Raw genomic sequence first — 25,716 nt, forward strand, 5'->3', positions numbered from 1 at the left:
ACAATGTTACTAACACACAATTGCCTGTGATTTGTAACATGCTATTTTGTTTCTATTGTTGTATAAATACTGCTATGCCTTGACAAAGCCTGCACCGGGGTGAAAGAATAGCACGAGCCACCATTTGGTTAATGTTGGCTTGAAAGTTTTATACATAACCTAGGACGACCTAGGATTGTAGCTAAGTAACATAAGGTTTTTTTTTTATTAAGAATACAAAATCTATTTGGTCATATACGTTTGATTTGATTCCCATTTGTCATGGCGCAGAACTATACCTAACTAACTCTCAGTCCAATCATAGTAATGTACTTCACGTGGTGCAAAGACTAATATTGCATTCCATGACAGTTGCATGAGAGTGATGCACCCAGAGAACGGCCACATGATGTGCACAGTGTATGTCACTTGCACGCATTAAGAATTGTCTTCTGCTTATTTTGTATCTGAGTGGTACAAAAATACAGTCATGGATTGTCTCCATGGCCACAGGGGAACTGCCAGAGCCAGCCTCTGAATTTTCTTTCTTAACTTGAAGAAGGGCAAGACACTTGCACCTTGTTTATGCAAACATGACTAGGCTAAATGTTTGTTTTATCCAGTGTGTCTTTGCCAGTGTATGAGGACCAGGTCAGGCACTTTAGTTGCAGCGTGGGGCACTGCACTTGAAAGACATCAGAATTCCACCAAGGCTCAGAGGTATCGGGCCAGATAGGAGCAGTATGTGCAACATGACCACTGGCTACAACACCGTCTCACTATGCTGAAAGATCTGCAATCACCCTGCTCAGGATTTCTATAAGGCACAGCAGAGGCAGGCAGTCACTGATTTAAGGGAATCTGCATGAAACCTGGCAGAAAGGGCACCCCAATATTGGCTCTCTAACGTGGACCAAGCAAGAGACCCATTCTTAGCAGATAACATTCATGCATCGGACGTTCCTTAGACAGTGTTGATCCTGTTGGTTGAATGACAAGGACTGAAGTTGCTTAACTAATCCATGCCCTCCGAACTAAGTAATGAAGGAGCCAGTGCCTGTGTGTGTGTGTGTGTGTGTGTGTGTGTGTGTGTGTAGTATGTTTGTGATAGGTTGGGGGTCTGACTTATGTTCCAGTCCCAGTGAAAATGTTTAACTACTTTTGGACAACTTACTAGGTGTGTGATTGGAAGTGAGCCTGTATAGTGTTGTAGGCTATCAGTAGAGTATGTGATCTCTTACTCCCTGATAGGTGTGTTCCAGTAAAAATGGGTGTGGATGGGTAGGAATGTTAAAAGTGTTGGATGGATGGGCCTTCCCCTAGCACAGGAAGTCATCATTGGGAGTGTTGGCTCTTGAGTTTTTTATATTTTTGTGAACAAAGCGAAGGTGGCTCCTCCAGAGGAAATTGTCCTCTGATTAACAAAGACACATTCCACAATGCTCCATGGCTAAAAGGTGCTGTCAATAACAACACCTGAGGTGACTTCAGGTGCATTAATATTAGCCACTGGCACCAATATACTTCTGCGAGGTGAATTGGCCACATTTCAGATTCCAAAGGTACTTGCACATTCTCATTAAGCCTTTCTAGCTGTTTTTCATGTTAAGACACTTTAAGAACCCACAGGCCTAAGTGTTATGTCATGTTATCATGTCAGCATCTAATGGTACCTCTACAAAAAGATGGGGTACAGGAAAATAACAGGAATCAGAAAAGTTTGCTACGGCCTTATTTCAACTGTCAACCATGGGGTTGTATTTCCACTCATAAAATGCCATGTCAAAACTCATGTGTTATTCCAATGCTCTTCCATACCTTCTGGAAGAGTCATATCCCCCTCCTGGATGGTAGGTGAACTAATTGTAAAGCAACATTTGGCAAAAGGAGAATATTTTCGTGTGAAAATAAATACATTGCCAAATCCAATGTTTCTACATTTAAATTACTATATTTGTTTTCCTCTACATGAAGCCAGCATCGTCCGAGAATGCTTCCCCTTTCAGAAATTATAGCAAATGGTTTCATTCCCATAATGAAACCTTTTTTGGGCCACAAGTCGGACTCTCACACCTTGACCTCATGTGGAGTGGCTGATTGCTTATGGTGGTGATGAACCCTTAATAACTCCCATAAGAAAGGCCAGCCTCACAATAGGTGGTTGCACATCAATGGGCTTTTGAAGATTCAAGATTGAGAAGGGGTTGGATGGGGGTAGCAAGAGAGGGAACCTGACCTTTGAGAAGGGGTCCACAATCCTCTTTGTTCTACGTGGGGCTCACTTTCCTCCCTGTGCATTTATTTCCTGGAGAACAAGACACTTTGGGTATGTTGCAAGAAGGTGAAGGTCACTTGTACAGCAACAGGGATTGGACCCTTATTGCAAACTTGATTTTGTCTAATCCCCTGTGACATTTTACCTTTATAATGGATGCCACTCCTTCCTTGATTTCTTTCCTGGACATCAAGAAGAAGGCATCTCTCTAACCCTATTAGGAGTGCAGTTCAATCCAAAGTTATCTGCCATAATGGTGAAGCCAGATGCATCCAAGGCAAAGGAGAGCTCTCTTTCTGAACCACCTACCTCCTGGGACCTGTGGGGGTGAACTGCTACGGACTAAGGCCTCAACTGCAGGGTGCGCTCGAACCAGGCTCATGCTCACTGGAGTTAAAGAATATCCTGTAGGTGCCATCTAAGCTCCCAGGAGTGGGAGGGCAAGAGAAGGACTTGACAATGTAGCAATAAGGCTACATGTGAGTAAGTGTGGGAAATAGCCAAACTGCGGGCTAAACTGCCTGCAGGAAAAATGGCTGCTGGTATTGTTTATCTCCATCGGTTCAGCAAATCCTATTGTGGTAATGATTTCTATTTAAATGTCTTGGCTTTGCAAGTAGCACCAACTGCACTGTCTGCAATGGCAACGTGACCTGCTCTTAGATAATAAGTCCTCCATTTTCAATAGATCTCTCCCCCCTTTACATGTATGGTATGAGAAAATTCCATTCATACATGTTGGTCTCTCACATATATGATGCTTTTATACAGCCATTATTGACGCACTCCTCACACTTCTAAGAGCTAATGACAGGTTTATCATTACTCAATGTGTGGCACATAGTTTATAGAACTGTGATTGCTTTGGTTCCATGTCATTTCATCACGGGATGTTTTTCCGCAGGGTTTTTTACCCAAATCTTTTAACGAAAAACCCCTTTGAATGTTTTTAAATTGTTTTTGTGGGGCATCCCCCTATCCCCCATTCCCTTTAATTATTTATGTATACCCGAACACCCACAACCCATACATATAATTTTCTACCCCCCCTAAAAAATTGGATGTTTTCTTCGGTGAAAAATGTGCAGTAAAAAAAACCATGAAAAAACATCCTGCAATGAAAGGACGTTGTGCCATTTCTTTTTTCCACACGAACTCTGCGATACACCACTGGCTAAAATCTCTTTGCATCAGTGGTAGACGTGCACCAAAAATGTAGTGGAACTGTGACTCTGACGGTGGACAGAGTAGGGAGGAAGGGAGCGACCTGCAGCACATTTTTCAAGGGTTGGCGTCATGCTGGTTGACAGCCAATTGAGTTGAAACAGATTTCACTTAAGGTGTAACTGATATCCAATGGTAAAGTGGAGAAGTGTGTGTTACCATCGAAAAGAACAGTTCCGGATTGGTGAAAATGGGTGCAAAAAGTAGATGTTAGCAGTAAAAATTTAAAGTAGTGGAATACCCCTCCCGACCGTTCCTGCTCACCTCGACCACTGCTTAACACGTGCAAACATATTTTGTACAAAGTCAAATGCGTTCTTTCGCCAATATGTCACTCTATTTTCATTCAACTAAATTATTATTCTTTGCAGGCTATGTGCGTTTGGTGTATTTTTCTCATCATGGGGCACTTCATCTCGGTATTATCAGATTCACGCTGAAACGCGTGATCATTTATGGGCACGTGAAACATCAGATATCCCGTAGTATCTCAGTGGGAAATCCAATCACCAATGGCTTCAGCTGGAATGGATAAGAACGACCATTCAGAGTAATGTACTGCTGAGCTCATGGCTCCACACAGTGCAACTGCCCACCCACTCTCAGTCAGCAACACAAAGATTCTGCAGACAAACACGTGACAGGAGTGCTACCAAACCAACAACAAATGAACTACAATAGAAGAGACTGGAAGCTCTGAGGTACAGTAAAACAAATCTCACCTTTTAATAGTATGTCGAGTATGAGGACAGCATTCAGACTTGCATGTGACATAGACATGTTTAATGTTGGCTATTAAGAGACAGTGTTAGCGCCATAACTATTGTCATGGAAAGTGAACATTAGAGACAGATGAGTTGCAGGAGGGACAGAGGGCCTTCGGGTTATTTACCCACCCATTGACTGTTCTTTACCACGTACAGTATGTGTGTCATTGCATCTGTCCCCTGCACTGAAGTAGATTCAATTAAAGCCACAATTGGCCAACCCAACAGTTTAGGTGCGTGTATAGGCATTAGGTAGACATTGGCAATTCACTGCTATAATATGCCTATGTACTAGCACAATGTTGCCTCTTATGACCATGTAGAACTATTATGGTAGAGATTGGTAAATGGGGGTCATATGTCCACACAAAAGCCCGAACTATTGGCTTTTCCAGTGCTTGTTTATGTCTTAGCCCCTAAACACAGAAGAGCGGAAGCACCTCTGAACCTGCTTCAAGGTCATGGGCAGGGCAAAGTCTGGAGTATTAGGAGCTCGTGCTGAAATACTTGTAAGAGCCCCCTCACCACACCTGAGGCTCATCCACAGACACTGCACTTCAACCCTGCAGACACATCATTACATTGCTTTTTTTTTATTCTCCACTTAAGTGAAATAATAGACATGCAGAGGCAACCATATATTTGAACATTAATCCATTTTCGTTATCTCATTCATATGTGCATTGTTTGCATTAAGGGCACTTTTCTAGATGCTGCTGCTGCAAAAAGAAAACCCTAATTTCTGCTGCATAATCTGTTTATCTGACCATTTATTCTCAAATTCGAAGGACAGCAATGCCTCGTTCAAGAATGTGACTATGGTTATCCGTTTTTATGTATTTAAATTCTTCTCAACGTTAGCAGCAATTGCTACTGTTAGCAAACGAGTAAAGCATGTCTTTCAAATACCCATGTATGTACGGTTGGGAATATAGGAGCTCATTTTCGAGTCCCCGGGACCGTAAATGGAAGTGCTGAAGACGTCACGCCTCCATTCACGCTCTTGGGGATTTTCATTATTTTGCAAAGCCGAGGGTGGGGTTATGTTTGGTGGGGCCAGGGACGTCATTTAGGGGTCGCCAGAGGTCGCAACTAAGACCCCTAAGGTCTCCCTTGCGACCTCTGTGGTCAACCTTGCGACCTCTAGAAAAACAAACGAAGAATCACGTTTTTTTTCTTTTTTTTTGGTAATGCAAGCTCATGGGCTGTGGCCAGCACCATGCGGCTCTTTACTTCTGGAGTGACTGGATTTCTTGTTAAAGCCCCTTAAAAAAAAAGAAGAAAAATAAGAACAGGAGTGCCACAAGTCTAACACGTTCAGCACTGACCCTAAATATGAAAGATTCGGAATACCAAATAATGTGTCTTTCTGGAATTCTATACAATAATTGCTAGACTCATTAAAGGTTTATTTCAGGCTTACTTCAGGGGGTAAGTCACTGATTTAGTCTGTTCTGCCTCAACTTAGCCTTTTCATCCTTCTGAGGTCGATAAATGAGTACCAACACAGGTTGGGTGATATTGGGTGATATTGGGTTCATATTTTTTCTATATAAAGCGCTTAAGTGTAGTTGCTCTATAATAACACATCATTATCATTTGGTCATGGACGTCTGCTTGCATTCACAGTAATTTGGTAATCTGGACCTATACACACTGATCTTAACGATACATATGGTGATCCATTCTTGTATGAAATGTACATCACATTATAGTGATATCGTAACCATATTTTTTGTAGTGTACAATGCTATGTGATAGCACTTCCTGTTTTGTCAACGGTTGAAAGGTCGTGTTCCATCGCATCCTGCGATATCACTTCGGGGTGGGGTCAAATGACATTACTTCCTGTGATGTCACGAGGGGTCAAGGGTCATGTGATGTCACTTCCGCTACCCCTGGCATTATGGTGAAATGACGCCCCTGGTGGGGCCAGGGTCATGGTCCAGCCTCATACCCCAGGCAATTCAAACATGACTCTAGCATGTGCTGCATGTGCTGCTGAAAATGACACACATCAGTATGCGCTGCATAAAATATGTTTGTTAAAGGAGGTTTATAGTCTTTTCATAAGTTAAAAGCGGAATTATTAATAACTTATATACAGTGCTTTAATATCATGAAACATTTTCACTTATAGAAACCATTGAAATTGACTGAAATACTTTGTTAAAGCAACGTTACGGTTCAGTTGCAATAATAAAAACCTATGAAATGTACTGAAAAAGAATTGGTTAAAGGGACTTTATGGTTGTAATTTAAAATCAATATTGCTTACCATAACTGGCACATTTCTTTGGTTTTTCAATGTATTTTATTTATTTATTTATTTATTGATTATTAATAGTGAACCTATGCAGCTAAATGTGTTTCAAGGCACATAAAGACAAGGGAGGGGCAGGAAGGGGAGAAAAAGACGAAATAATAATCTTCCTACTAGGTCTTGCGGGATTCAGACTGTGCAAGTGCAGTAACAAGAAAACAGGAGAGGGGGAGGTGAGATGAAGGATGGGATGAACTGGGAAGACAAAACAATAACAATCCTACGAAGCCGTGAAGCAATTCAGAGCATGCACGTGCAGTAACAGAAATGGGGGAGATGGAGAGGAGTGTAAGTGAAAGTTGGGATGAACAGGGAAAGACAAACAATGTTCCTACTAGGTCGTGAGATAATTCGGAGCATGCCAGTGCAGTAACAGAAATGAGTGGAGAGGGGGAGGAGGGGACGTGAAGGTTGGGATGAACAGGGAAAGACAACAATAACATTCCTACTAGGTTGTGAAACAATTTGGAGCATGCAAGTTCAGTAACAGAAATGTAGGGAGAAGGGGAGGACGAGAAGTGCAGGACAGGGATGAAGGGGAAGGCGTGCGGGAGGAGAAGGAAGCAATAAGTGCAGGTGAACAGGTTCACTTGCACTTAGAGGGGAGGGTCACAACGGAGTGCTTAAGCAGAAGCAGAGACGGAGACGGTGACAAGGAATGACTGCAGAATCACACAGATTTGACTTTCACACCACAAATGCAAAAACAGCCAGATTTCACTTTCCTAGGGGGAGTGGAAAGGCCTAAATTTCAAACACATTAAAGTGAGAGTCACCACAAAATGCAGTCAAAACTCCCCAATGAGAGTCAATAATGGACATACCCCAGGAGGGAATGAGACCAAGAGAAATTGCGGGTGAAAGTAAAAGTAAAGTTTATCTAAAATCGAAATAGGGCCAGCAGAGAACTCTACAAACTCCAAGAGCGCTCTGCCCAAACATCAGAAAATGCACATTATATCACAAAATCATGTCATCTATGACGTGTGCTATAGGGGATAAATTGAATTGTGGTCATTGGACGTAGGGCACAGGACTGTATCCAAGCTGTAGGGGTGGTGCTCCCAGATTGGCTGGCATAGAACTGGTTATTTCGTGGAGCACGCAGGTCAGCTGGGCTCATCTGGATGGGGTGCAGGGCCAGGCGATGTCCAAATCGTGAAGATATAAACTATCTGACATTTGCCCTTATGGCCACACATACCTTGAACATTATCTATAGGTTCTGACATATAAGAATTATATCACTAGACGTTTGACCTGGACGATAAAAGTGAGACTACATGGGTCCAGGTGCCTAATTTATTCACAATATTTCATTGACACATTCATCAAACATTCCCTTAGATCCCATGAGAGAATGATGTATTGTTTGTTAGTATAAAGAGAATATATTGTCACACATGGGGTTAGTAGTCTGGGGTGAGCTAGGATGGCACACAGATGAGGGGCATGCAACTAGTCCATCAAAAGGCTTTGGGGTGAGGTCGCGTATAGCCTTTATTTCTTTAAACGGAGTCTATTAGTGTGAGGCAGGTTGGTAGAGACATCACAACAGTATAACAAAGGCCTTTTGCCATAATACCATCATGGAGGTGGGGAAATGGTGGGGGCTGAGTGCATGCTGTTGTGCGCAGCGCTGCTGGAGAAGGGAGAGAAGAACCCATGGCTTGTTGAGTTTGGCCCAGTTTGATTAGTGAGATTATAATCGAACCATTGGAATAAGGTAAAAACATGTTATTGCCACTTCATTAACAACAAGTAATAAGCATGCTCTAATTACATTGTGGGCTATGCCTTCGCATTTACCACGGTCATCGTGCTACACAATGGCTTTATTTACATTAGCCTCGCGACCTCGCTGTTTATATTGTACACATGAGAATCTTATACCATTTGAATACCTTTGCAATTGTACATCACAGTGAATAACCAGTGAGCATGTGGATAATACATTTTGCATCATAACAAACTGATCACCTAACATTTCATACATTTGCGAGGATATTTGGTGGGGAATGATGTGTAATCAACATTATATGACTTCGACATATGGATCATAATATCATGTTCATTGCAGTTGAGTTAGACACGTTAATTAATGATCGGTCTGTTATATCTCATAGAAACAGCCCCCTTATACACAAACATAGGAGGGGATTTATAGCTTTTACAGAGGGGATTAGCATTATGGGTGACACAGAGTGGCAGACAGTCGTGAGTTTGGGGGGTTATCCATGACATATATCTTAAGGGTAGGGTCTGCAAGTGATGAGACATGTTTGTGGAGATGAATTGATTTTTCCAGGCCCAAGCTCTTGCCCCGTCATTCACAGGTCAGTGATGGAAGGAGGAAGGCAAGAGATACAGTGTTTAACTTGTAACTGTTCATGCCCAGTCTCCTGTGAGAACAGGGTTGCTGCAGGGACACAGAGGGGAGGAGGTTGGGGGAAGTAGCTAGCTTACCATGCACAGTGTCAGGGGAGAGCTGCAGGCCTGCAGGCTGGCTTCCCCATGAGGCCTGCTATAGCATATACAAAATGGAGTAAAAGTTTAGTGCAAAATGAAGTCAGTAATCGGCCCTCTGATTGGACGTGGCATCCATATGTATCGTTCCGCGGCTGTACGGCACATCTGGCCACGGGTGCATGGGCAGCCGCGGGATGTGCATTGTATGCAAGTGGGTAGGAATGGAGGGGAGGGGGCCTAAAAGGCCTTTGCTCCCATACATTCCCCCCTTTCATTACTTAAGTAACGAATATTGTAATTCACCCAGTCTTTTATGCTCTGCTTCCTCTGCTATTGCCTCATCCCATGCAGGTGTTCCCTTTCATGGCATCCATGCTCTGCACATTGCCTTGAGGCTTTCCCCAGCCCTAGCATACACATCTGGGGTGCAGGTCATGTAAATACAACCCCCATCCCCTTCCAGGTCGACCCATACCTCATCATACCATGCTAATTCACGGGGCTCTTTTATTGTTGTGTGATATAACCTGTCTACAATGTACACATTGGTATATATGGCCAACAGCCTATATTTTGGCTCTGAGTCATCTCCTGTTTGTACTTGTGCCTTGTGCGTCATCTGTACCACTCCTTTTGCACTGCCCATTGTCACCATCATCATTGCACTGTTAGGTACAGCATTTGCGCAGCACCTACGACCCAATTGGCACATACAAAAAATCAAGAGCAGGAAAACGATGGTGGGTATTAATAATTTGACAGTCATTCCGAGCCAGGAAGGTACCCATGAAAACATGTTGTCGAACCAAGTGCTGGGCTGCACCCCTCCTTCTTCCTACATACGCTCACCAAGGTTGTGCACGGCTGCTATGACATGTGAAAGAGTTCCATTGTCTGCATCTGTAGAAGGTACGAAAGTGCAACATGTGCTCCTGATTTTTCAGCAAACACCTCCCTCCATGGCTGTCAACAGGTCTAGAACATACCTGTTCTGCATCGTCATCAGCTACAGAGCCCTTAGCTCCACATTGATTACATTAAACCCTTCTTCTGTGTCATTGGCAAATTGGATTAGCTCCCAGCGGGTTATCTGGAGCCATTTTGCATTGGCCCGCACCTGGATGCTTGGAACGAGGGAGGCAAAGAACGTTTCAGCTGAGTTGAACAGTCGGAACCAATCTGGAATCTGTGCCAAATGTTCGGAGCATGCTTTGGAGATATAGTTTGACAACCTTCTTTTTCTCTAGACTGTGCTTTGTAGTTTTTCCTCGGATAGGGCGTATAAAGGGGTGGCTTCATTTGCTGGCAGGGGCTATGGATCTTTCAGTGTCGACTGTCCCTTCCCCCCTAGGATATGGCTTTGGGGTATCACCATCAGAGCGGAATGCAGTGTTGCCAGAGAGCACGTGCCCCTCCATGACTGTGGAAGGTGCAGGTATGCCTGTTTGCCGCAAACCCAGTAATTTTCCATCAATGCAGCCGTTCCTTTCTTCATGTCTGGGATGATGAGTGTTTTGCTACAGTTCTTATTTGCGCCCACGTTCACTTTTCCTTCTCCATGGAAGCACAGCTCATACGATATCTCCTTCTGCAATTTGAAGGGCTTTTCAAGGGCTGTGAGCCACGTTAGCTTTACGATGTGTTGAGTCCATATTGGGGCGCATGTTCTCTTGATCCATTGTAATTTCTCATCTGACAATCCTCGTAGTGCCTTTTCTTTGCATGTTATTTGCTCATTCTGCCACCTATTGTAATATAATGTTCTTTTGATCACTAAAAAAGGTTCTTTCAGGCATATAACTCCTTAGGGTTTCGCGTAGCATGTCTTTTCATTCTGCAGCATTTCAAATGAGACAGTGTGTGCTTGAAAAGTATTTTTATTCTGCATAGTTGAAGATGAAGGAGACACTGTGCCTCTGCAACAGGTGACTCTTGTGGTAACAACACTTTAGGAGTGCCTGAGGCATGGGGTATCAGAGAGCACACATAGCAGCTCTCATTAGTTGTCTGTTTTGCGGTTGTGCTCATGTCTGCGTACCATTTGTTAGACTGGTGTGGGTGTTGTGGAGCTTCAATTGTGTACAGTCCCAACCCGTTAAACTCATCATATCTCTTCCGTCCCGCCCCCCTTTTCCTCCTTTTATTCCTTCCCGGGCGTCCCAGAGCTTTTTTTTCTTTCATGCTGGGTTGGGAATGTTCTGCCTACCCCCCAGACCCCTGTTCGTTATGTAGGGCAATGTACCTCTCAAAAGTATTTTCATCACCGCGTTTCACACCCTCAGGGTATAGTGTGTGTTGCTCAGCTGTCTCTGGTACAAATGATACAGTTGGATCGGGATCATCATTTAAAAAGGGTATTTCAGAGGGGTATGGGTCATTCATATTATATATGCTGAACTCAGATTCATTAATTTGGACAGTGGGATTTACTGGCACAGGAGTACTACTTGTGTGATTGCCATGATGTCAGCCATTTCTCTGGGTCCCGTGTGCCCAGATCAATTTAAACCCATCCCATATGAGGTGGGTGCCCTGTTTTACCAAGTTTGCCCCCCCTTCATTTATATCGATAGATATGAATGCTATGGCCCAGTACACCACTAGGCCAAACAACATTGAAAAGAAAATTACTGCACAGAAAAATAATCCACACTCATATGAGTACTGTCTTAAATTAAATCCTCCATTCCTATTACTATCTAATCTACTGTTGTTCACAACGGGTACCCCTCCGTTACCATGGTTACTCCTACAGAATGAGACATACAAGCGTGTTAAGCATACATTTTTTTTTAATAATTGTTACTCTCATTTCTTTATATACATTTTGTTCCATTCAATATTCTTGTTTCTATTCGTAAACATCCTTATTCAATATAAACCATCAATATGAAAGAGAGAACAGAAGAGAGGGAGGGAGAGGGAGAGGGAGAGGGAGAGAGAGAGAGAGAGAGAGAGAGAGAGAGAGAGAGAGAGAGAGAGAGAGAAAGAAAGAAAGGGAGAGGGAGAGACACTCCCCATCATCACTACTATTGCAATGCAATTAATTTTTGGCATCTACTTTCTTCACATGTATTATTTATAATACAAAATGTACACCTCATTTTATTATCTTCATTTACATTTTTTCTTCCTTTCTTTGTTTCATGTCTCTTAATGCTTATGTCTTTTTTCTCTTTCTACGTTTGTGTTTCTCCTTCTGACCTGTTTCCTTCTTCATTTTGTCCTACACTGTCATATGCTTTGCCTACATCGGATAAATGGACCCAATATCTCAGGCCCTTCACCTTTACTGCTGTAGGTGTGCAATACACTACTTGATATGGACCATGGAATCTGGGTGCATTCCACCGACGTACAAAGCTTTGCACATACACCATCTCCCCTGGCATGAGCTGGTAGTTTGGTCTATCTGTGGCTGGCATTACCGTGTCACTCACAGTTTCTTGTGTGAAGGGGGGTGCTAGCTGTTTTGCAATAATGCGCGCTTCTTTTGTAGGTTGCCTCAAATAATCGTGAAACTCTTTGACCAGCACTGTTCCACTTCTGTGTGCATCTGAGTCTTCATAATGGGGAGTGTTCTGTTTCATGGGGGGACAAGTGGTGGTCCTTACTGGGTTGGTTTCTCAAAACAAATAGGGCCAATGGTAAACAATATACCCAATTCTTCTTCTTTGACAGCCTACTTTTAAGGAGTCCATTTATTTTCTCAACAACGCCATTCGATTGTGGGTGCTAAATCGTGCATAATTTATGAGTAATGCCCAGCATTGCTGTCACTGCTTTGAACAAGCCATTGACGAAATGTGTTCCATTGTCAGAACGTATGACATTGCATATTCCCCAGTGGGAAAACTCCTCCCTCACTAGGAACTTGGCTGCACATTTTGCGTCTGGGTGGGCGTAGGGGCCTGATTCCACCCACCTTGAAAGGGGGCATACTACCACCATCATGTATCGAGATCCGTTACATCTTTCTCCCATGTCTGCATAATCTATGTGTAGTTCTCGAAATGGTCCAATTGGCTTAGGCATTGTTGCTCGTAGTGTTCTCAATGTCATTCCTGAATTATATGTTTGGCATGTGGTGCACTCTATCACCATTTTGGATACCTGTTCTTGTAGGCCTGTCACAAACTAGTTTTCCTGAATGTCTGCTGCAATATGTTGTTTGGCATTGTGGGCTGGGAAGTGAAGCTGCTGGTATGCTATTTCTAGTAGTTTCTGTGTCATTACTACTTTACCTGTGTTGTTCTGTCGCCAGAGAAGGTTAGTGGATGATTGACTACACCCTCTTTTTTCCCATAGTTCCTTTTCCTCAGCTGGCACATCCTGCTGCAATTCTAATATCTGAGAAACTGGCATGGCGTTGTACCCTTCCCTTTGCTCTTCTTCCACATGTCTTTGTAAAATGTACTCACCTCGTGTTTCCTTAGTTAGGTAAGACGCTTCTTTGGCAGCAGCATCTGCTGCCACATTCCCTAATGAGATGACGACATGCTTGTTCGTGTGGGCCTGGCATTTCACGAATGCTACAACTGTTGGCTCTTTTAATGCCTCTATTAATTCAGCAAGTAATTCAGCATGCTGCACAGGGGACCCATCTGCTCTTCTAAATCCTCTCCTTCCCCAGCGGGCCAATCCCCCATGCACTGTTGTGGTTATGTATGCGTAGTCAGTGTATATTGTTACAACACTTCCTTTCGCTGTGTGCAGCGCTTAAATTAGCACCACTAGTTCGGCTGCTTGTGCTGAGAAATGGGCGGGCTATATTTTTGGACAATCACTTCATACTCTCCTTCCTCCAATCATACCCCTGCCGCCCCTACGGGTTTCTCTCGTGTTTCACAATTTATTGATGCTGACCCATCTCTAAAATATACTTCTCCTTCAGTTGGTGCATCTTCATTAGCTGTGGGTGTACCATCATCTTCCCCTCTGTACTTGGCACAATCATGAATTTGCATATCTGCCACTGTGCAAATGCTTCTGAGAGAAATTTGGCTGGGTTCACTGTTTTACACCTCACTATGTGTATATTTACACTTGATAGTATTAGTTCATAGGCTGTGGCTCTCTGTGTTGTTAGTGTACTTTTTGACCTTTCGAGTATAGCAAACAGTGAATGCTCCACGTATAAAGTTACTGAGCATCCCATTACAATTGTTGCACTTTTTTCAATGGCGAACGCTGCGGCTACGAGAGCTTGTTCGCAAGCGAAGTGTCCCTACATTACCGCATCTAGTGTATCACTGTAGTACGCCAAAGGCTTGTGGCACAATGATGTTTTTTTGTGTCAGTACTGCTGTTATGAGTGTCCCATCACAATGCGAAAATAAATTAAATTTGCACTCATAATCTGATGTGGCTAGGACAAGTGCCGTCGACATCAGTTCTTTCAATGTGTTGAAGGCAGTGTGCATTTCTTGCGTCCATTGTATTCCTACATTTTCCCTTTGTGCCTCTTTTAGGGCCTGTAGGAGAGGTATGTGTATCCAGCATATTCTGATATCCAGGCACGGCAATCATTGCACATGCCGAGAATGTCTGCATCTCTTTCACTGTTTTAGGCTCTCTCACAACTCGTACTGCAGCTGCTCTGTCGGATATTATTCTTTTGCCATCTTTTGATATCAGCTGGCCCAAATACAACACCTCAGTCAAACAATATTGTAATTTCTCCCTGTCCACTTTTTAGCCCTTGTGTGCCAATAATGTCAATAGTGGTACAAAATCCTGTCTGCATTCATCCTCATTTTTTCCACAAATTATGTCAATGTTTCCAAGATCTTCATGTCAAATTCTGTTAAATATACTTGGGCTTTCACAGTATCCCTGAGGCAATATACAGTGTTCATATCTTTTCCCCCCCAAGGTAAAGGCTGTCAGATACTGCGACTCTGGATCTAGTGGTACTGAGAAAAATGCATTCTTCAGATCCACCACTGTGAAACATGACACATCTTTGGGTATGCTGCACACGATTGATGCAGGATTCGGGACAAGTGGGAATTCTTTTTGTATGACGTCATTGAGAGGGCATAGATCCTGTATCATCCTCCACGCCCCTCCCTTTGCCTTTTTGATAGGGTAAATTCAAGTATTACAGGGAGAATTTGAAGGTACTATGATCCCTTGCTGTAGTAGGGTGTGTATTGTTTCTTTTATCCCTTTGTCTGCCTCTCGTGACAGGGGATACTGTTTTACCCGGGGCAATAATGCCCCTGCCTTGAGTTTTATTTTTACGGGTGTTACCTCACGCAACAATCCCATGTCATGAGGGCCAGTTGTCCTCAAGTCTGCTGGTACATGTTGCATGTCTTCTTTGAAAAATGCTGGTGGTGCACTCACTACGGCCATAACTGGCACTTGTCTGTTCTGGATCATTATGTCACAGGGAATTGCTATCTCCATTATTATTTCCCCATCGCTGTCTGAGTCAGTAAAAAGCTCCTCGTAAGACAAATCTCGCAAGGCTATGTTTGCATTTATGCACAACACTCTCTGCAATTCACATGCATGTATGTTTAGTCCAATTACTGCTATCCTTTGTGATGATACCTGCAACCCATATAAGTCTAGGGACACCACCGACCTTCGCATTATCTCAGGGCATGCTATGGGACGAAACACAAATTCTGTTGGCACTCTCCATTCTTGGCGTTTCATCTCAGGCACAACTCGCGCCAAGGCCTTTAACCCTTGGATAAACATATCTGGATCTACAGGTATTCCACGCACCTGCTGTGCCGTGGCTTGTGTGTGTATTACTAGCATGGCTTGATTTGCACATATCCCAGGAGTTGAGCACACTATACCTCTCTCTGTGAATGATATAGTCATATTGAGCTTGCTAAGAAGGTCCCTCCCCAGTAAATTTATGGGCGAGTCTTCGTAATACAGTAGGGTTGCTCGCACTGTTTCCCCCCCACTGTTACCTCCAATTCTTCTGTGTATGGAACTTCGACCACCGCCCCAGAAAACCCCTGCATCTCCATATTATGATTAGACAGCGGAAACCTGCCTTCTCGTAGGCACGATTTTTCCGCTCCTGAGTCTACCATAAAAATGAACTGTTTGTTCCCTATGTCAACCCCATCCAGTGGTTCCTCAGCTCATCGAGGGTCGTTGATAGTACTGGACACGCAAGTGCTCTCTGTGGGCTGTCCTATGCTGAATATCTCGTGTTCTTCCCATTGTCAAAGACATTGTCTGACACCACTGCTGTTCCTCTGAACGGCGCAGGGGCACCATTCACTGTCGTATCAAAGGGATTACCGTGAACAGGGGCCATGTGTTCTCGGGGGTGTGGGTGTTGTGCATTTTGTGGAGGTGCTCTGTGATCGTCTATGTACCTGGGATCGGGTTGCTCTTCTCTCCTACCGCCACCCATAGGCAAACTATGTGGGCTTCCTGGGTGGGGGTGGCCATGCTGTTGTTCATTCTGGTAGGTGTTCATAGGGCGGCTTCGACACTCTCTTGAAAAATGCCCCCACCTCCCGCAGTTCCAGCACGCCCCTTGTCCTCCTCCCGTGGCACCTTGTCCTCCATGGACCCTCTGTACCCACTTCTTCCTCCACGGGCGCTCTTTGCTTGCCATTGTGGCCCTCTGTATTGTTCCTCACCATTCCACTGTTCATGTTCATTCCCAGCCCAATTTGCGGCCATCCTTGCTTGTATAGCTATCTTCCCTTCCTCCTCCTCTCGTTCTCTTTCTGCTGGCAGCAACCTTCACTAGTTTCGTCTGAATTAATTTTGTCTCATCTGCCAGTCTCTTTTGGGCTACCTCCCTTTCTCTTTCTTTAATTCTTTTGCAATGGTGTAGTATAATGCTCTGTATTTCTGGCCAGCCCTTGGCTTCTATCCCAGTTACTTTAAGAAGAGCCTTCTGAACTTCTTTCGGGAGCCCTCTTTTGATTATGAAATAGTACAGGGAGGTTGATTGATCCCAAGCCATGCCCGTCTCCGCCCTCCACATCTTCTGTACCCGAAGAATGAAGGGCAACGCATCCTCCTCTTCTCCCACTGTGCACTGCATTGCAGACTGTAAATCTGGTGTATCTGGAAAAGTTTCTCTTAGTGCATCCCATACTCTTGCTCTTACTTTGTTAAAGGATGCCCCATCGATATCAGGTAATGTTATCCCCACTAAAAATATCACCGTATATATGGTTGTAGGGAATGCCATAGGTGATATTTTTTGGGGGGATAATTTGTGGGAGCAGGGGTCGCAGGGGTGTCCCACGCACATTTTAAAATAATTGTCACGTCCTCCCGACATTTACCCGGCAACATCCGTTCCCATACCCAACACCCACAACAACGGGGAAGACACGGCAGGCGGGATGTACAGAGGGGCAGTACCACCTCTTTCCGCCCATTTCCATGTTGGCGTCTGCCCTGGCGCCTCATCCATGCCCGACAGCACCGTGGTCGCCGGCTCTAGCTCCCGCGTACGGGAGCGATCACGTGACTAGTCACGGGATCGTCTGTAGCCAACGCCGGCGTCCACTTTTGACAACCAATCATGGATGGCGTCCAACCTCACGTGACGCTCCTGTACGTCATGTGATCAGTCATGTGATTATGACTTCCTTTAAAAGGAACCGAGGAGAAACACTCAGTGCTTCACAGCTGTTTCAACCAGAGACCTGTTCGGCTTTACTCCTCGTTCATCTTGCTTCTTTTCTGGATCTTGACCACGGAACGTTATTTGGATTTGATATTGGATCACCCTTTGGCTTTGACGTATTCTTCTGGATCATTGGAACTCTTGACCTACGTCTGAACTTGGGTTTCTGCTTTGGATTATCCTTCTGTTTTGGCGAACTTGTGAACCACAAACTCTTGACTATCACGTTCTGGCTTCAGGTGTGAGTTGGAGGAACTGCAGTACTTTCCAGCCTGCTGTTGGTCTTCCCTCGTTGTCTATTCAGGTTTCCCACCATTTCCATCATCCCCTGGGTAAGCTTTTGGTTATTCTTGATTGCTTACACTGCCATTATTGATGAAAGCAAATCTGATTCTAACCTTTGCCTTACAGCACTCAGGGGTCCTTCTGGTGTTCCCGGTATCCAACAGACGACGCCACTCATCACCTGTGGCCTCAAAGATTGCTCGGGCAGTATACTTTATCTGCTCGAGCGATACTTGGGGACGGAGGTATTCTATAGCTGCACGACCATCAAGGTGGAACACCAGGATCAGAATAGACTGTGAAGCCTATTGGTCGTCCAGCAATGGATACCTCCTCCGGGGACCCCGTGACGGCTTTAATGCAGGCAGTGACAGCTCTCAGGGCCGATATGGCAACCGCTACCGCAACACTTCACGCTGACATGACTGCAGCCACCACAGCATTACACCATCGCCTCGACACTGTATTAAGTGCACGTCAGCCCTTGCCTGCAGAAGCTGCATTTGAAGAAGTCAGTCCTCCTGTCATACCCCCTTCCTTCCCGGCCACTCCGGTGGTGATACAAAACCCTTTTCCCTTGGCTGCTCCCGAAAGATACCAGGGCGACCCAAAGAAATATCGCACTTTCATCAATCATTGCAAACTACATTTCATGTGTCGTCCTCAGGCTTTCCCCGATCCCGTGTCGAAGGCAGCTTTTCTTCTCTCCCATTTATCCGGGGTAGCCGCCACATGGGCCAATCCATTGTTGGAAAACAATCACCCTGCGCTTTATGATTTTGAGTATCTGACCCAAGAGATGGCAAAAGTATTTGACACCAGACACAAAGCACAGTCCCGAGACATGGAACTCCTGGATCTCACGCAGGGTCGATCAACCCTCATAGAGTACATCACTAAGTTCAACCAGTTGTCTGCTGAAACTTCCTGGCCGGAAAATAAAAAGGCTGTGGTATATTACCGGGGTTTATCCGGGGTCATGAAAGATGCCTTGTCTGTTGTACCTACGCTTCCCACTGTATATGCAGATCTGGTAGATCTAACGTTACAACTCGATGCCAGACGAATGGAGCGGCGCGGGGACGGTCCCTCCTCGCTATCTCTGCCATCCACTGCCACTGTCACTCCCGAACCCATGCAGATAGGCGGGATCCGCAGCCCCATATCACATGTCGAACGAGAACGCAGGCGTACGGACAATGCCTGTTTTTACTGCGGTCTCCCTGGGCATTTTGTAAAAGAGTGTCCCCGCCGTCCAAAAAATAGACATCCGGGTTTTCAGAAGACTCGCCCCTAAGATCAGAGGTGGGAGCGAGTACTATCCGGAATACCTCTGAACCTACCTTCGGTCCTGTACGTCCCATTATAGTTCAAGCCATTTTGAAACATGCCACAGTTTCTCACGCAGTGTCAATAGTGATAGACTCAGGTGCCACAGGCTGCTTCATTGACATAGCATTGGCCCGCTCACTGAACCTTCCTTTGGTCGCGAAGAACTGTCCCGAACCAGTCCAGGCGGTGGATGGTTCTTCGCTTACATCTGGTCCGATTCGGCAACAAACAGCCCCATTAGAGTTGATTGTTCAGGAAAACCACAAAGAAACGATATCCTTTGACCTCATTGCCACTCCTCAGTTTGGAGTGATTTTAGGCATTCCTTGGCTAAGACTACACAATCCCCTCATCAACTGGGGGACAAATCAGGTTTTGTTCGAATCTGAAACATGTCAACACTATTGCCTACTGGCAACACCCCAGTTCTCCGGTCCCGCGAGAATCCTGGGTAGCCTCAATTCCATGGCTATAGGAGACAACAACGATCATCATGATACACACACGGTAGGGACTGTCACGGGTGGGATACCTGCTGTTTACCACGATTTCCTGGCGGTTTTTGACAAAAAATCTGCAGAAGGTCTCCCCCCGCATCGATCTTAAGATTGTCCTATCGACCTGATTCCTGGTGCATCTATCCCGAAGGGTCGTATCTACTCTCTGACGCAAGTAGAAGAGCAAACCTTGCAGGACTATATCCAGCAGGCTTTACGGTTAGGGCATATTCGTCCATCGACTTCTCTGGCTGCAAGCCCTATATTCTTTGTTCCGAAAAAAGAAGGGGACCTCTGTCCCTGTGTCGATTATAGGCGCCTAAATGCCGTTACGGTGAAGAACCGTTATCCCATACCTTTGATCACTCCTTTACTAGACAAACTCACCCATGCTACCATTTACACCAAACTTGATCTTCGCGGGGCTTACAATCTCATCCGCATACGTGACGGTGATGAATGGAAAACTGCTTTCTGCTCACGACAAGGTCTATTCGAGTATACGGTCATGCCCTTTGGATTATGTAACGCCCCGGCTACCTTTCAACATTTCATGGACGATGTTTTCAATGATATCCTGAATACTTATGTGGTTGTTTATCTAGACGACATATTGGTGTTCTCCACCTCCCTTGATGAACACATAACACATGTCAGGGAAGTATTGTCGCGTTTACAGAACAACGCTCTTTATGCCAAACCCGAGAAATGTTTGTTCCACACTAATCTAGTTGAATTCCTGGGGTTCCACATCTCGCCCAAGGGACTCTCTATGAATCAAACCAAGGTTCGGGCGATTGACGAGTGGCCGGTCCCGACAAATCTAAAACAGTTGCAGTCATTTCTGGGATTCGCAAACTTTTATCGGAGATTCATATCAGGGTTTTCTTCGGTTGTGGCTCCACTCACGGCACTCACTAGCCCTTCTGTTTCTTATGTATGGTCTACGGCTCAACAAGCTGCTTTTGATTTATTGAAAACCCTGTTCACCACCGCTCCGGTATTGCAACCCCCTGACCCCGACCTTCCGTATATTCTCGAAGCAGACGCCTCTTCTTATGCTTTAGGTGCAGTATTATCCCAGATCTGCCCCACCACCAACCGTTTGCATCCAGTAGCGTTCCATTCTCGCAAATTCACGACTACTGAATCACATTATACGGTTACAGAAAAGGAACTGCTGGCTATTAAGGATGCACTACAGGTCTGGAGACATCACCTCTTAGGTGCCAAACATCAAACCACTGTGTATACTGACCATAAGAATCTCCAGGACCTTGCTTCATTGAAATGCACAAACAGTCGGCAGGTTAGGTGGCATCTTTTCTTTGCCGCATATGATTTTGTGGTCAAACATAGGCCCGGAGTTGGTCACGGGAAAGCCGATGCTCTGTCCCGTTCACCTGGGGGGGAGACTCTTCCTTGTTTTCCGGACACTCTGTTAGGAAAGAATCATGTAATTTGTCTGTGCACACCAACTCCTTCCTTGTTGTCATCTATTCGCCAATGGGTCTCTCAGTATCCGCAATCAGTGGCAGAATGGGATCCGGTCATACAGGATGGGCTGCCCTTTGTTCAGGGAGGTAAACTCCTTCTACCCACAAGTGAGACCCGGAACCAAGCGTTGACCTGGTCCCACGACGCTGCCATCAACGGCCACCCTGGACAACTACGCACTTTGGATCTCCTTAAACGATGGTGCTGGTGGCCCACGATGAAGCGTGACGTGTGTGACTACGTCAATACCTGTGCGGTGTGTGCCCAGGGCAAATCGCGCAGGGGACGGCCCTTGGGTCTTCTCCTCCCTCTCCCCATCCCTCCACGTCCTTGGCATACGGTCTCCATGGACCTGGTCACTGACCTTCCTCGCATTCAAGGGTTTGACACTGTTTGGGTCGTAGTCGACTCGTATACCAAGTTTGCACGTTTTATACCTTGTAAAGGGATTCCCTCTGCTCCAGTCTTGGCCAAACACTTCTTCAAACATGTTTTTTGTCTTTTCGGATTACCCCATGTGTTAGTCTCTGATCGTGGGTCCCAGTTCACTTCCCGTTTTTGGCGGGCCCTTACCGCTCTGTTAGGCATTGATGCCCGATTTTCCTCTTCTTATCACCCGGAGAGCGATGGTCAGACTGAAAGGGTCAACCAAACCATGGAGCAGTATCTACGTTGCCTAACGCTGCAATATCAGGACACATGGCTCAATTTATTACAACTTGCAGAGTTTGCCTATAACAATGCTCTGCACTCATCTACTGGTCACTCACCTTTCTTTTCCCTCTACGGTCAACATCCACGTACCCTTCCCATTCCTGATTTTTCCTCTTCCAGCACCCCCGCAGCATCAGCTTGTGCCCGAGACATTGTATCTGTCCACGCTCAGACTTTGGTCCACTTACGCGAGGCACAGGCTTCCATGAAGGCGGCTGCTGACAGGAAGAGGGCTGTTCCGCCCGTTTACAAGGTTGGGGATAGGGTGTGGCTTTCCACTCGTCATCTACATATCCCTGGCTGCCGCAAGTTGTTGCCCCGATTTGTGGGTCCTTACAGTGTGATTAAGGTGTTGAACCCGGTGGCGTTGCGTCTGGCGGTGCCATCCGCCTGGCGGATCCACCCGGTTTTCCACGTTTCTCTCCTTAAACCTTGCCCTGGTCCCACCCGCTTGGGTTCGCCTCCTGCTCATGTCTCTGTCTCTTCCCCCGACGTTTATGAGGTCCGGGCTATCTTGGGTTCTCGTATCCATAGGGGTGTCCTACAATATTTAGTGGACTGGTTGGGTTATGGCCCTGAAGATCGGTCGTGGGTTGCTTCCCGGGATGTTCAGGCTCCCCGTTTGTTGGCCCGTTTTCATCGTGACAATCCTTCGAGCCCACGTGGTCGTGGGCCTTTGGGGGGGGGCTCTGTCACGTCCTCCCGACATTTACCCGGCAACATCCGTTCCCATACCCAACACCCACAACAACGGGGAAGACACGGCAGGCGGGATGTACAGAGGGGCAGTACCACCTCTTTCCGCCCATTTCCATGTTGGCGTCTGCCCTGGCGCCTCATCCATGCCCGACAGCACCGTGGTCGCCGGCTCTAGCTCCCGCGTACGGGAGCGATCACGTGACTAGTCACGGGATCGTCTGTAGCCAACGCCGGCGTCCACTTTTGACAACCAATCATGGATGGCGTCCAACCTCACGTGACGCTCCTGTACGTCATGTGATCAGTCATGTGATTATGACTTCCTTTAAAAGGAACCGAGGAGAAACACTCAGTGCTTCACAGCTGTTTCAACCAGAGACCTGTTCGGCTTTACTCCTCGTTCATCTTGCTTCTTTTCTGGATCTTGACCACGGAACGTTATTTGGATTTGATATTGGATCACCCTTTGGCTTTGACGTATTCTTCTGGATCATTGGAACTCTTGACCTACGTCTGAACTTGGGTTTCTGCTTTGGATTATCCTTCTGTTTTGGCGAACTTGTGAACCACAAACTCTTGACTATCACGTTCTGGCTTCAGGTGTGAGTTGGAGGAACTGCAGTACTTTCCAGCCTGCTGTTGGTCTTCCCTCGTTGTCTATTCAGGTTTCCCACCATTTCCATCATCCCCTGGGTAAGCTTTTGGTTATTCTTGATTGCTTACACTGCCATTATTGATCAAAGCAAATCTGATTCTAACCTTTGCCTTACAGCACTCAGGGGTCCTTCTGGTGTTCCCGGTATCCAACAGACGACGCCACTCATCACCTGTGGCCTCAAAGATTGCTCGGGCAGTATACTTTATCTGCTCGAGCGATACTTGGGGACGGAGGTATTCTATAGCTGCACGACCATCAAGGTGGAACACCAGGATCAGAATAATAATGCAGGGGTTGCAGGGGTGTGCCCCGCAGGGTCCATGCCTCAAAATTGCCGCAACAATATGGCAACATTTTTGTATCGCAATATTTTTGCGGGGATTTTAACACATGGAACCGCCCCATCATGGCGGTCACATTCTAGTGTTATTCCAGGGAAGCCTACCTTTGCCCACACCCTGTTGGCTTGATCACCTACTGCGGATACTAATAAATGTTTGACATCGCCTACCGCCAGATGAACCCCGGCAGTGTTTTTCTCAAATGCGTAAATCCACTTACTTGCCCCTCCCGAGAGCGGGGGTAGCGATTTTAGCAAGTTAGCTTTATCCATCTGGGCCCAGGGTATATAATTGGATCTTCCTCCCCCTCTATGTATCAATGGTAATTATAACTTGTTCTGTTTTGATTTCCCTGTACTCACCTTCGCTCCCTTTTCCCCAACACCCCCATTTGTCCCATCCTATTCATCAACCTTCCATTTCATTCTTCTTCCATCACCCTCCCCAAGAGGGTCTGTTCTTTTCCTGCTGACACCCCACCTGTTGCACACCCCAACCTCCTCTCTTCTTCTTCCATATCGCACCAATATTCTTCCTCTCTATCCGATGCCATGTCCCCCCTTCTGCACCCACGTCGCTCACCGCCTGATCTATTTCTATTATTCTCGCGGGTGTATCATTAATTCGGAACAATATTTCTCCCTTCTTCCACCCCTCCTCTGTTGACCTCTCAAATGGCTGTGACACTTGTGTTTGTTTTGCTCCGGGGGGTACCGGAGCCTCCGTGTCCACATATATCTCTTAATCGTGATAATTCTGTCCGGGCCAATGTTAATCGCAAGTCTAAATCTTGAGTAATTTTTTAAATGTCTATTGCCGGGGTACTCGCCTGTCCACTTGTTCTCGGACACTCATATGGGGGTGGGGTTGGGGCCATTGGTTGGGGTGCTGGGGGGGACGTGAGTTTTGATACATACACTCGGTCACTGTACCCTTCTGCTGGTACTGGCTTTGGCAGGAGGGTATATAGTCGTGCAACCTCCATCTTTCCCTGCTTCTCATCCCCCTCCGTTCCACCGCTATTTGCTGCCAGGGTAGATGTGCTCTGTTCCTTTACCTTGTTTGGAGGCACTTCCTCGAAGGTGTACCAGTGTAACAGTTGCCGTAGGCGGGCAGCTCTTTTGAGGGTGCACGCCCTGGGTTCCCACTGTGGACATGGACGTCTTGTCCCAGAAGGAACGGAAAGAACGCAATCACGTCTGGGTCACCAAATGAAAGTGAGAGTCCCCACAATATGCAATCAAAACTCCACAATGCGAGTCAATAATGGACACACCCCAGGAGGGAATGAGACCAAGATCAAGTGCGGGTGAACATAAAAGTAAACTTTATCTAAAATCGAAATAGGGCCAGCAGAGGACTCTGCAAACTCTGAGAGTGCTCTGTCCAAACATCAGAAAATGCACATTATCTTACATTATATTACAAAATCATGTGATCTATGACGTGTGCTATAGGGGATAAATTGAATTGCGATCATTGGACGAAGGGGACATGACTGTATCCAAGCTGTAGGGGTGGTGCTCCCGGATTGGCTGGCATAGAACCGGTTACTTCGTGGAGCACGCGGGTCAGCTGGGCTCATCTGGATGGGGTGCAGGATCAGGCGATGTCCAAATCGTGAAGATATAAACTATCTGACATTTGCCCTTGTGGCCACACCTACCTTGAACATTATCTATACGTTCTGACATATAAGAATTATATTACTAGACGTTTGACCTGGACGATAAAAGTGGGACTACATGGGTCCAGGTGCCTAATTTAATCACAATAGTTCATTGACACATTCATCACACATTCCCTTAGATCCCATGAGAGAATGATGTATTGTTTGTTAGTATAAAGAGAATATATTGCCACACATGGGATTAGTAGTCTGGGGTGAGTTAGGGTGGTACACAGATGAGGGGCATGCAACTGTTACATCAAACGGCTTCGGGATGAGGGGGCTTGTAGCCTTTATTTCTTTAAACAGAGTCCATGGGTGTGAGGCAGGTTGGTGGAGACATCGTGTGTCAGGG

At 45.7% G+C, this 25,716-nt stretch overlaps 1 protein-coding gene across 1 annotated transcript in view; it reads left to right on the forward strand.

Moving 5' to 3' along the window:
• Nucleotides 1-4,045: 4,045 nt before the first annotated feature.
• LOC138521464 (N-formyl peptide receptor 3-like) overlaps nucleotides 4,046-25,716 on the forward strand; it is an 89,398-nt gene continuing 67,727 nt past the window's right edge. Inside the window, exon 1 of the mRNA XM_069634340.1 lies at nucleotides 4,046-4,179. The gene's annotated coding sequence lies outside the window, so the exon portion shown is untranslated. The remainder of the gene's footprint in view (nucleotides 4,180-25,716) is intronic.

Source organism: Ambystoma mexicanum, chromosome 1q (genome assembly GCF_040938575.1).
Source record: "Ambystoma mexicanum isolate Mex_15411 chromosome 1q, UKY_AmexF1_1, whole genome shotgun sequence".
NCBI classification, from domain to species: Eukaryota; Metazoa; Chordata; class Amphibia; order Caudata; family Ambystomatidae; genus Ambystoma; species Ambystoma mexicanum.